Below are 13,670 nucleotides of genomic sequence, written 5' to 3'. Positions count from 1 at the left end.
TTAGCCGTTCGAGACCAAAGCGAGCCTGGAGGTAAATCATAGGGCGGTAGGCGGGCTGGCCCTGGGGGCCCATAGCAAAACTACGAACGAAGTGGTACAGGGGAATGTGGGCTGGTCGTCCTTTGAGGCAAGGAAGGTGAAGATCAAGACAAAATTTTAGGAGAGACTTCGTGACACGAAGAACGAAAAAAAAATGTGGTTGATGTCTCTTTCATAGGAATCGGTAAAACACGAAAGTGAAACGTGCCTTCACAGGAGCATTGAAATGTTTAGTGTGTGCATGCATCCATATGAACTTGCACATCGCTATTTATATTACGTCGGTATGGCACCGTTAGACGCGTCAACGTACTAGACACTAGATTGCATGCGCTGGAACATTGCGTAAATCTGACTGAAACCACAGCCCTTTGAAAACCGCGCGAACGAAAAGGAACCGAAACAGAAAGCAGTAGGTGGCGGAGGTTGCCTCAATTCACTCGCATCCCGCGTACCCGAAGACGCTGGCATCGAGGCGCCAACTGTCGGCGCTCATTAGCGTCATAATGAACTACTTCGCTTCGCCTCTTCTTGACGGCAGCACCATCTGTGGGAAAGATATAAGGCGCGTTTTAGACTTACTTGCGCTTGAATCCATAGCGCATTCGGCAGAGCGCTGTGTACCTCCCGTTGCGGCGAGGAAGTTCGTGGCTCGAATCCGGGCGCCGCCGCGTCATTGGAACTTTTTCTGGCGATGTCATGTCCGTGACGGATATGACGCCGGCGAAATCTTGGTGTACCCGGGCATAAAACACTTTCGTGTTAGGAAGGGCTGCGAGAGTGTTTAAGTACCTGTATGTGAGGGGCATGATGGGCACGCGGTGGTGCGATGGAGGACCAGACAGCTCAACAAACGGTACAGAATGGAAGCAAAAAAAAGAAAACCCTGAAGACTTATAGGACAGAGAAACTGGAAATTAGGAAGGAAGGTGTCTATGTCAATACGCGAGGCAGTGCATTGCCTTTTAAAGCACGGGAGGTGTGTCTGAGAACACGGGCATACACGGCTAACTACAGGCAACCTGTGTATGCTGCTGCAGGGACCGGGAAACCGTAGATAATATTGTCAGGAAATGCAGAGAGATACGACCGCCGCGGGGCGATGGGGAAACGGCGTTGACGGAGGATTTGGGATTTGGTGTGAGGGGAAGCCTAAACTTCAGGAAGGGGTGGCTGGAATGGTGGAGGAAAAGTAGGGAAGAAATGGGCACGCGGGGGGTAATCATACGGATACGGATGAGAATTCAGAACAGCGGCGGGAGGCAAACACAAGTGCAAGGGCAGGAAGGGGGGAAGGGAGGGCGTGATGGGAGTTTAAAACTGGGGGGGAGGCAAATCTATTAGGTTAGTTAAAGATAGGGCAAATAAGTGGAATAACACAGGCAAGTCGGTTGCTGACAACCTGCGTCCCGCTACAAAGGGAGGGCCTCCAGTCATCGTCATCATCATCGATGCTCGCGCGATAACCTTCAAATCGTGCTCTACTGTACTACATAGCTGTATAGAAAAATTATTCGTCCCTTTCCTAAGGGAAAATGTAAAACACGTGAATCCGTTCGGACGCAATGCACAACGACAACTGGTGCCTTCGTCGCTTGTTGGCCTAGCTCCACTTACGCCTGACGAACTTCGGGGTGCGCACGCCGCTCCCGAGCGCGCTCCCGATTACGCTCACGAGTGCGTGCCCGCATAACCGCCTGCACTTTGGCCGAGCGAATCACCCTTGAACTACCATAGACCTGCGAACGTGAATTCAGGTCATCATCATCATAATATAATCTCCTTAAGGTAGGCTATACTGTTAGCGATACTGTTAGCGTTTAAAGCATACACACATCGCCAATTCAAGCCAGTTATTTCAAGCTTCGCTTGAAAAACAACGCACAAGAAGCCTTGGGCCGTACTCCGAGTCCCTCCTCCACTCCATTTGCTCCCTCCACTCGGCAGAGGGGAGAATTCCGCAATGCTTATGCACGGGGAAAATCGATTTCAAGGATCTCCTCGACTGGAGGCTCGAGTGGAGGGAGGACTCAGAATACCAGGGCTTGCCTTCTACCTTCCCTGTCCCTTTCTTGGTCGATCCTCCCCTCCCTCCCCCCCCCCCCCCCCCCGAAAAAAATTCTTGGCCACTGGTCAAGATAATATGCCTGGCAACCCTCACTTCCTAGGCGAGTTACGCGCAGCTTGCTTCGTTCTGAACCAAACACACTGCGCACAACTGGAGGTACTTCATCTGGAATGTCTCCGTGAAATAATGGGCTTGCCGCGACACACGAGGACTCAATAACCTTACCGGTACTCTAGACTCCCACCTCTCGAAGCCTTCGACCAGGCGCACAATGAGGGCCACCAACTAATACGGCAAAACACAACAGCGGGCAGAAGACTCCTCACTCTCACCAAAAAGCTATCCTCAGATGCACCCAAACCACCACGCCGCTACTCAGATTTCCGTAGTCGCTCTCCAAGAAGTGTCATCAGCAGGATCATGAAGCCGAGCGTACTGATAGGACCCGGAACTCTGGTCACGGCCGCTGCCCCCGGGATACTACCACACACAAAGCCAGGATGGCTGTGATCACCCCAATCGGTACATTCAGACAGACAGACAGACACACACGAGTATGAGCACCAGTCCAGCCCAGAGCAAATTTGACTGACCTGTGAACAGTAAACGAGGTTTGCGAGGACACACGTGGTGGGCTGCGTGATAGGGCTGCTTCGACAAATGTTCTCGCTTAGGCTCAATGGCGAACCCACCAACCCTGCGGGTCATGGGCTGCCGACAGCCGTGACGACGGCTACCAGGAACAAGAAGACGAGCTCTCGCACATGCATCTACGCGTCCAATGCTTGCAGCCGCGTATCACCACCGTAAGCCAATGGACCACCCTCGAGAACAACACCCGCGCCTTCAACACCCTGTTCTTCCTCACGCTGAGCGCTCCCGAACGAGGCGGGCGCAATCAGCTCTCCTGATATGATTGCGCATTTGCGCATATATATGCATGTGCGTGTGCGCATTTTCTTTTCCTTTCTGAACCTCTTTTCCCCGACGAAGCCACAGAATCATCCCGTAACAAATGAAAACTTCTCATTCATTGACTATTTCTGAGGGTTTTTTTTTTTTTTGTACTTTTCATTAACAGCTTTCAACCGTTCGTGCATGAAATTGAAGGTTGCTCAGTTGACTGTTAGCCATTCCGAGAGTATCACAAGGAAGGGTGCATTAATATCACTCCGGAGGAATTGATTGCAGAACTGGAAATGTTTTCTTTTCAGCGTGCGTCCGTTGATCCCCGAGTGCAGTGGCGTAGCCAGGGGGGGGCTGACCGGGCTTCAGCCCCCCCCGAAATTTTTCCGGCCGTCGCCGTGCTGCCTGTATGCATGCCTGGTACGTCGCCTGTGAACAAAGCTGCATATCCTTCGAAAGTGCCACTAGTAGAAGCATTCACGACTCAATGTCTGCCCTACGCAAGGGTGTTAACACAAAACCACGGCCGGACTCGACTCTTTTTCCGCGCTGCGGAAAGGGAGTCGAGTCGGGCCGTGACAAAACGAAGCGCCTGAAGGGTGCGAACCGCTGACGGATGATTGCGGAGGGGGGCAGCCCCGAAAGCCACGGCGCCTTCGGGTAAGCTCAGCTCACGGGACACCAAAGGCATGCGTTGTGTCCCTTTGTGCGAGACATGTGACAACACAGAGAATAATGGTCCTCTCCCTGTATGTAAACAACGTGACGTCACTAAGCGCACGTGCGCGACGGGTGGCGCCTACTGGCGGCCGCGAAGTGAGGTGGTGGTTGGCAGAAAGCGCCTGCGCCGACGGCACGGCCTGGCCGCGCGGCGCCCGAAAGGAACGATGTGCCGTTGGTTCGGGCCGTCACTGGCTCCCACATTGCGGGGGGGGCGGGGTCTAGCTATCCTAGCTGTGGCCGTCGCACCTCCATGTAGCTTTCCGCATCTACAACCTCCGCAACACTTTCGTTTATCGCGTACGGTCAACTGAACGGCGACGCTTTCGGATAATCAGTGCGCGGCAGAACAGCCTAAACGAGTCATTCTGAAGGTTGGTGCTGTTGTGACGCATCCCAAAATGTTTTTGAAGATTCTTTGTGTTCGGACACATACCAAGGAAAACTAATTTATTGTTGCTTTCGAGGTCCGCTTAAGCTAAGCGCGGTGCCTCAGGCAGCTAAACGCTCCCTGTTCTTGGTCTCTTTGCGTCGCCCGGAGACAGTGGCGTACACACGATTTCATGTCGAGGGGAAAAAGGAAAGGTAAAGCATGAAAGGATGAAATAGTAAAATAAGCAGCAACGAAACAAAAATATGAAGAGCAAAAGGCAAAAATTATTCCAATAAAAATATCGCGATGATGTCGTTCTCTACGAGATTGACCGATTGTTTTCTTACCTTTACCCCAGTGAAATATCGAAATGGTTCATCGTCATTGTGAGAGTAACATAGCAGCCACATATGGTTAGTGCGTATATCTTGCGACAGTGCACTGAAATATTTTCGGTAGTCATTATTTCATGATAGTTAAAGTTAGTGTCCAGGTACGCCCGCTGCATACGCCAGCGTCGGGAGGCCGCAACAAATGAATACATTCAGTGAGTCTGTTCGCTAAGGGCAAACACATTTTTCGAGTCGCGTGAGCGGCCCATCTCGCCCCGAAGGCACGATGCTACATGTGAGCACGGCAAGCATCTCAGTTTTCCGGCATCCTCAAGGCAGAATATAATTGATCAAGGTAAAAATTTATTGTACTTACGAGCAATGAATTTCGTTCGTCTTGAACAGATCCCCCCATAACAAAAGACCAAACTTGTCGTTGTCGATCAGGCGGCTATCGCGGATCCCTCGTCGAAACATTTATTTCGCGTCGCCTAAGCAGGTTAGGCATTCATTGTGTTTTTAATACAGTGCTCTACCTCCTCAAAACATGACAATATTTCGCAGCAAGAAAATTTCCGTCTGCCCCCTCCTCCCCCCCCCCCCCCCCCCCCCCCCCCATTTCACTTGAGCAAATTTCTGCTGGTGCTGCATGATAGCAGATGGTTGATAAACAGTATCATTTCATTGCCCGAATCAGCGCGGACTGCCAATGTAGACGGTATGACTGCGCTTTGGAGAACAGCTGAAGTTCGAGAATGCGAAATGTTGCTACGAGTAAGAGCAGACTATGTCGCTGCTTTGGCTGCCAGCCTCTTCGGCACATTGCGCGCATCCACAATACACGCCGAATTTACCTCTGTGGGGACTCCGAAAAGTCTGATGCCGCTGATTTTGCTCGCAAAATTTGGGTAGCCGAGAGGACAGCAGCCCACCGGCATCAGAAAAGCCAACACGTAAACGAGAATTCCACTTTTGCGCGCGTCTAATGCAGCCTCACTGCATACTCGCCGCGCGCCGGTCCGAATGTTTTGCCAACCACCCTCCCGGCCACGCCCAGCACGTGCGATTTCCGTGACGTCACGGCCGCCGCGTGACGTACCCCGGGAGAGGTCCATTGGCCGGCTGAGTCGTTCTCAGCAGAGGAGATTGACTCGGCCGGGGTAGCAAGGAGTGGTCCGACCTAACCCACGGCGGAAAAAAAAGGGACCGCCGGCCATTGATGGTTGAAGACTGGTACGATGCAGGCCCGAAAGGGAAGAGACGATCTTTGTATGTTAAGCAGAACAACGTGCAAGCGGCGGTGGCTGACCATGCACGGCCGCTCCATCTAGAAAGGGGGAGATCAAGCGGCCGTGGGCACACATTGAAGACTCGTGCAAGGTAACTGAAGAATGCGGTGGGGCTACGTAATGGATGAAACCTGCAGTTTAGCTGGATGAATGTCGTGCGCGGGCAGCGGGCCTTTGCGAATGAGACACACAGCAAGGTATGCCCCTCTTCCTCGCGCCAGCGGGCCCTTCATTCTTCCTTTTAAGTGCGAATGCACTTCTTAAGCGAGCCTGAATCGTCCGCCGCCGTAGTCCGCATAGCAACAGCTGCGGGTGCGCGCGCTCCTCGTCTTCCTCCTCGTCTTCCCTAGCAACGGGGGGAGATGGGCGCGCGCTACTCTCCTCCTCCTCTCTCCGCTCAGCGACTGCGGGTGTTGGGCGCCTCCTCATGGCACATACCCACGTGAGGGATTGACCAGGAATCGACGCATACTCCGGCGACGGTATCTTCGTGCTAACCGCCTACCTCGCCCCCAACCTCTCGCGCGAAGCGGTCCTCCAGTACATGGACGCGGCCATGGAGAGCGTCTGCGCGCGTTCCAAACCCTCGGATCCCGTCGTCTTGGTCGGCGACTTCAACGTCGACGTCCGCAAGGACGGAGAGTGGTTGGTCGACTACATGCACGCCACGCACTTCATGTCGTGCGTACCCCTCGACTCGCCCACCACCATCAACGGCGGTTTCATCGACCTGGCCTTTGCGAGAAACTGCCAAGTCCGCACCGTCCTCCAGGACCCTTTGACGGTCCATTTCACGGACCACAAAGCGATCCTTCTAGCAATCAAGTACAACGATAGGTGTCTGTGAATAAATGCATCTTTTAAGTGCGAATGCACTTACACACTCTCCCCCTCGGGGAAGTGCGAGGGAATTTTTTTCACGTTTCTGTCGAGCCCGGGAGGGTTTTGTTGGAGTGGGCTCAGATTGCGCGCACTGAGTGTCCCCTTGCGATGGCGATGTTGCGACAATCAATTTCACCCCTGCGATTAGGCAGCTTTGTTCGGTGGTATTCTCCCTTAACCTAGGAAACTGGAGAACAGCGGGTCGACAAAAAAGGCGCGCTGCGGCTCCCCGATACAGTCCCAGACTTTATCCTAAATGTGAAGGCACGACGGTCACCAGCCCTACGGCCCCTACCACAGGCAGACGGCGTCGCGACAGTAACAACGATCAGATGGCCATATTCTACCTCGATCACAACTAAAGCCCCTCCATTGCGTCCACGGCCGCTTTTTCCCTGGACGGCGGCTGCCCAGAGTAGTGTATATTCAGGGGCCTGAAACACAACTGCAACATGCCGCGAGGATAGAAGCGTGCCTGGTTTTGAGAAGCTCATGTTCCAAGTGCCAACACCCAAAAGAGGCCTCGAATTGTAAGTCATTTTCTTCCAGCGATTAATCCTTGCATGATCACTGATGTCTTTTGGCGATGGAGCTTGCATTGTACGTTAAGTTCTGCAGTGCAGATCAGTTATGCATTCTTTGATATTTGAGTAATCATTTTCTTATATTTACACGATGCCACAGTACCTTGCGTCTGCGAGCTAGAAGTGTGTATCTCGTTTTATTTCGAATGCAGTATTTGCGTTTGAATTTGTCGTTGAAAGCGCCGACGGTGGAGCGGATAGGCGATTTTTAATGAGGGAAAAAGTAAATTTAACTCCTGTACACGCCTAAATATTTTATTATGCGCGTAGTTGGTGAGGGTTACTGAGAGTGTATCGGGACAGCGTTAGTGTCAGTACATGAAGAGTGAAAAATATATTTGTTCTGGCTGCAGTTTTAATAGTTTGCTTTTACTGGGACGAAACTCCATGTGAGGTAGCCGCTGTCGTATTGTGTCCGCGATATCGGGACTTTTGTTACCGCATTTCATATCTACGCGTGCATCCACTGCTACACCCAATTTTAAACCCATAGCAGCGTGCACAGCGCAAGTGAAGGACCTTCGTACTGCTGGCGAAGAAACGAACGTGCCTTTCTGGTAGGATTTTCCTTTAACTCTTCCTGGCCTTCTTTGAAGTTCTGTGGACGCAGGAGTATCATTAATTCAAGGCCCAATCGGTCGTGCAAGACAACAGAATTTCCAAATTATATAAACGGGCTACAGCCGCAGGCCCTCTCAAGAACACCAGCACACCTACGCTCTCCTCCTCCCCCCCGCACATACGGGTGCGCGCTGTTGTCTTTCTTCCTTAATCCACAACTGCTACGTATACATTCCAAAATGTTGCATGAAGGGCATTTTGAGCAATCGCCAGCATTTCTTAAGTAACCGAAATTGACCGAGGAATTATCACGGTAAACAACTTTGCAATTTTTAGCCAATCGATCCTGTTGTAGCCTGAAACCATGCTTCAGTTTCAACATCACGGTCGCTCTTAGCCAAGGAAATAGTTTAACTGCGTCATTACTGTCCGCTTCATGCTGAAGCATGGTAGTCTTTGGTCATTCTGTATGCGGGGCCATGCCAATACGCATGTTTTCTTGGTGCACTCCAGGAAACAAAATGCTGACCTTTTTCGGGCATCGTACCATGCCCGAAGGTCATGCTGGCTCTGCACAGCTGCCCAGTCCTCCGTTTTCTGGTGGACCAAGGATATTCCCAGCATAATTTCCATTTCCCGCGTCTCTAACGAAAACTACCGAAAACTCCTGTGCGCCCTATACATTCCAGATTCGCCCATGCTCATGAACTGCAAATACTTTTTTATCGTTTAGCTTTAAAACCGGCAGTTGGCTGAAAAATGGCAGCGCACGCGTCAGCTAAAAAAGTATGTCCTTTCATTAAAGTTTGAAACCAAAATGGTAGAACCGCATTATAACTCTTTCCTCAGATCTCACGACAAAATTCAAAACACAGCAATATTTTGCTCAGCTTGCACAGAACATGCCTAACCGCAAGAGTATGGTCAGACATCGTCGTCTTTGCGTTATTATTTTTTCTTGCTAAATATAAAGTTCGATACAGCATCGAATGGTGAACTTTGCAGTGACTTGCTCTACCTCATCTGGGAGTGGTACCTAAATAAGGTGGCTGCTCCGGAAAAGTTACTGGATAGTACACGCCTTCAGGCAGACTATAGGGCATTTATGCACAAAGCGTTGAAAACTTGACAGGTAAAAATGCAACTATTTGGGAACACCAAGCTCATTACAGCAGACTACATTTGGGCTGTGCCGAAATGTAAACCAGGTCCATTATGTTACAAAGCACAAGATTCTCATGTACGCCTGGAGACCAGATAGAAGCTACGAAATGGACTGCGTTGAGACTCAAAACAGAAGCGCAAATTTAAACTGGCATGACTTGACAAATACTGATGGCTGAATTATTCCGCTTTGCGTGTGGACTAATCCTGCCATGTTCGTGTAATTCTCGCCCTTAACAGCGCTGTTATTGCGCGTGATGTCTGTGTGTTTAGGGTTGATATTTGTTAAAATTATTGCTACAGACATAATGCTTCTTGTATGTATCATTCATAGCCTCTCGTTTTTTTAAAGATAAAACCTGCGCTACACATAACGCAAGTGCATAGATTCGATGTATACTGCACAGAATGAGCTCCATTGGCCTTACACTGGCCGCTACTGTACGGGCGTCGAATGCAAAACATTTTATTTTGCATCTTTGACAAGAACAACTAAATAAAAAAATCTAATTCTTACGGCCTACGTCATTTTATTGCGGATGTCACACTCACCATACTCCACATGTTGAAATAAAGTAAGTAATTGCATGAAACTATGGCCGTTTAATGCAATGTCTGCACAAGGTTCCCGTGCGTGCAATGTACGTCCAGTATCACGGGCAGAGATTTGCACCACGTGGTCTGCGGATTTCCGCCCAGTTTACAACTTCAGCTGGCACAAATACAATCATAATCAACACCAATATCATGAGAGAACCTTAAAGGGTCTTTTAAAGACAAAATACAACCTTGTTCAATTGAATAGCAACTAGCCTTTGGTAACTCGCACAGCTCCATTCCAATCGCAGGCGTTTTTTTTTTTTTTTCAACCGAAGCAATGCAACAAATGTCAAAAATTTTTAAATTTAGCGCTGCAGTGAAGTGATATCGGCAATGGAGGCCCCTCTACAATCGACCAATCATGTTCCTTGGCGGTGACTTAACGTTGGGCGCCAATCGTACAAACAAGATCCTGAACTGTCAGTGAAATCGCCGCCGGAAAGTGGGCGGGGATTCGCCATTGCTTCAAACGTTTAATTTAATATATCGATTATTCCTTTGAAGTTTGCGATAAAACTGGTATCATTGTTATCGGCCCACGGCAGACTTTTTAATGAACCAAACATGTATTTTATCTTGATAGCCTTTAAGGGCGCTTGCAAACTAACGGGCTTTTTCTTCTTGGGGGGGGGGGGGGGCGGAGTCAACCTTAGCCCCCCCCGAACAAAAATCCTGGCTACGCGCCTGCCCGAGTGGGTAAAATGTTTTATCGTTAAGGAGGCCAAATTGGCTTAAAAGGGGAGCGGAAAGATGCATTGATATCACTCCGAAGGAATTGATTGCAGAACTGGAAATGTTTTCTTTTCAGCGTGCGTCCGTTGATCCCCGAGTGGGTAAAATGTTTTATCGTTAAGGAGGCCAAATTGGCTTAAAAGGGGAGCGGAAAGAAAAGGAAAAGGGAATTACAGCCTCTCTAGAAAATTTAAAAAAAAGTAGAATTTGCAGAAATTTCGAAGTGGGTCGGACAAAGGCTTAAATTGCCCTGAATCTAAGCCCCTTTGAAGTCTGCTTATACTTTTAACACAAAATCATCGCTGGTTAGTCATTTTTAGGGCAATATAGTTAGGGTGGTTCGTTTTCGGGTAAAACCCGACTTTACCCGATTTTTACGAAACGGGTTAAACCCGATTTCTCCCAGAATGGACCTTTTAAAAGTGGCGATCTGCACAATCGTGCGCTGACGGTCCGCTCTCCTCAACCAGTACTTTCTGGAAGCAAGCCCCACAAACACAGCTTCCGAACTCATTGAGTATTGGCATGACTCTTTCGCTCGCTACCAAGGAATGGGAAATGCTGACATCGTTGTGCCTAGCTAATGGAAGCCGTGTTGTCGAGAGAACTTTCTCCCGCCTGAGATATGTTCAACGATCGGACAGGCCTCTAATGAAGACCGACATGTTGCGCATGCAGATGATAATGTATGTAAACAAGGATGAGCGAAAAATCGATGACCATCTTTTCGTTTCGAATGAAATGTTTCATTTCTAAGACGTTATCAATCCTCTTTACTGTCATCATTACTGATTAATTTCCAAACAAAGACCAAATTTCGGAGAGTAATTGCTAGAAAACCCTGATCCCCCCACGATTAGCTTGAAACAAGCACCAATTAAAACGCTTTAGAGCTAAGAAGCTTGTGGTACCGTCTAATAAAGTGAGTGTGTATTATATAGTACATCTGCAAATGTAATCCGAAAAAACGCGAATTCCGGTATGGTTTCACACACACACACGCACGCACGCGCGCACGCACGCACGCACGCACATTATGAGTTTGAAAAATAGCACCCGATTTTTACCGCCCCCCCCCCTTCCATTTTAAAAATGCATAGAAATATCATGGCCCAAGGGGCAAGGGAAAATAGCTCCGTCACCAATCCCTGCGGAGCGCTATACACCGAGCTCCTTCAAAGTCGGTTTCGCTGAATTGCTGGGAAGACTTTTTCCAGTAAAAGTACAAGGTCTGGTGTCGAATTGTGAATGTACTAACGCCTTTTATACCTCCAAAGACCCCTTGCATCCCTCAGTATGAAGCGCTGTACTCCGACCCTCTTTTAAAGTCGGCTTCTCTACTATACACAAGTGCATTGGTCAGAAGACATTTTATGGGCAGTATAAGTGGTTCTGTGCGGAACTACGAAGGCCGTAGTAGGGCCTTTAATGAATAGCATCTTCATATGCGGCGGCGAAGGTGCGACACATCGAGCGTTATGTAGATGGACCTCGTTCTGTCCACCTTTCTTTCAAATGTGGACCTCGTTGGGTCCACATTTGAAAGAAAGGATGATCAAGACTAGCCAAGCGGCGCTCTCCCCACTTACTTCCACCTTAGCGAAAGTACTTGCAATATTAGTGCTGATTGTCTTTTTTTTAGGGTCGAGGCACCTTAGCGGCTTGGGTAGTCGGCGCCTCCTGTCATCGTCTGCTGTAGTCACGGTAATACACCGACGGCGATGGTCGAGTGGTAAAACACTCTTCTCGTAAGTGTTCTACCACCACGGTGGCAGGCATGGAAAGCTCCTGATCTCCGACTCCTGCTCCGGCTGCTGCTCCGGCTTCTCAACTTAAAGGGACCCAGAAAAGCCTTCTGTAAAAGTTACAAAAGGCCTGTATTGTCACGTAGCACCAATATAGCGATGCAATGCCGTTGGAATTATTGATCTACATTCAGTATTAGCTGCGCCAGAAGCAATTAAATGCACCTCTCCCCACTTGCCGATCGACTCCTCCTCCCTCTCTGCCTCCTTCAAAGCAGCTTGCTACATTCCTGCGCCTAGGCTCGCGTCAATCCCTGCGGACCCGCCTTTGCCGCCTTTGCTTCGGGATCGCGCAGGAAGGAGGAAGAGCAGCCGGAAGCCAATGGCAGTGACGCCGCCGGCGGCCGACCTTGCCGGCGATTGGGCGAATCAGGGGGCGCCTTCGCCGTTGCGTCAGCAGCGATCGCCGTTGCGTCACCCGCGGTCGTCGTTGCGTCACCCGCGGTCGGCTCGCTGCGGCGTCGCGCTCATCGGCTGAGAAAGGCGATCTTCAAAAATTGTTTACAAATTATCTGTACAACGTATGGGGCTCACACTTGGCTCAAAAATCCCCCGTTATGTGTTCTACCACCTGAATGCATTTGATTGCCACCTTCACAAAGCTTTTCGGGGTCCCTTTAAGGCCGCTGCTTCCCGCGGCCTCCGTCTCCTGATCCTGATCCCCGACTTGAGGCCGCTCATCCGCCAGCAGTGAGCCTCTCGAGCCTGGGCGCAGCTCTGACGCCTTTCCACATCTGAGCAGCTAGGCGTTATCTGGCATCGGAGCTTCCTCTCTGCCCCCCTCCGGACCAACTTCTCCAAGATCAGACTGAGTGAACACCCCTGTGTCACCCAGCAAAAAACCGGCAACCGCAGTGGCATAGCGTGCGCCACTTGTGCGTGCTTGTGTTTGTGTGTGGGTTAAAAAGAAAAAAAAAAAGAACATTTGCTCCGGCATCCCCGGCCTTGGATGGCAAGGCTAGCGACGCACCTGCGTACGGGCTTTTAACCTTTCGGTCTAGCCGTGCGGGCCATCCAGGGAAATTCCTTTCTGCGAAATAAAGATTATTTTTTTATTACTATTAATATTACAGCACCGGGACACTCGTTTTCCAACGCCTCGCGCATACTTATTCGCAAACTTCTTAGCATGCTGCGGCGTGTGACACGAAGATAACTTATGGTCATTCTGTCTCTCATTTAATTGCTTAAATCAGGTTAAACGCAAGAGAGGGCGCCACCGCCTCAGCAAGCACGCGATTGCTCCTCCCACAGGCGCTTCTCCAGCGCCCAATCAGCGCGCGCCATGCGGCAAGAGAGAGACTTAGGGCCGTATTCTGAGCCCCTCCTCCACTACATGTGCTCCCTCCGTAGGCTGAGGGGAGGATTCCGCAATGCTTATGCATAAGAAAAGGGATTTCAAGGACCTCCTCCACTGGAAGGTCGAGTGGAGGACGGATTCAGAATACCAGGATTACAATCTTTGAATACACTTTTACATTGCGTGCTTCGCCCCTCCCCAGGTTTTACGTTAGTGGAGATGACCCGGGTTTTTTTACTACTTACTGTTTTTTACTCCTTATATTTTTCAATCTTTCACTGTAATATTCGAAGTCTGCGGGAAAGTGAGAACTTG

Source organism: Haemaphysalis longicornis, unplaced genomic scaffold (assembly GCF_048455015.1).
Source record: "Haemaphysalis longicornis isolate Haplotype H1 unplaced genomic scaffold, Haemaphysalis longicornis Haplotype H1 scaffold_2, whole genome shotgun sequence".
Taxonomy (NCBI): domain Eukaryota; kingdom Metazoa; phylum Arthropoda; class Arachnida; order Ixodida; family Ixodidae; genus Haemaphysalis; species Haemaphysalis longicornis.
This window is presented reverse-complemented; position numbering follows the sequence as displayed.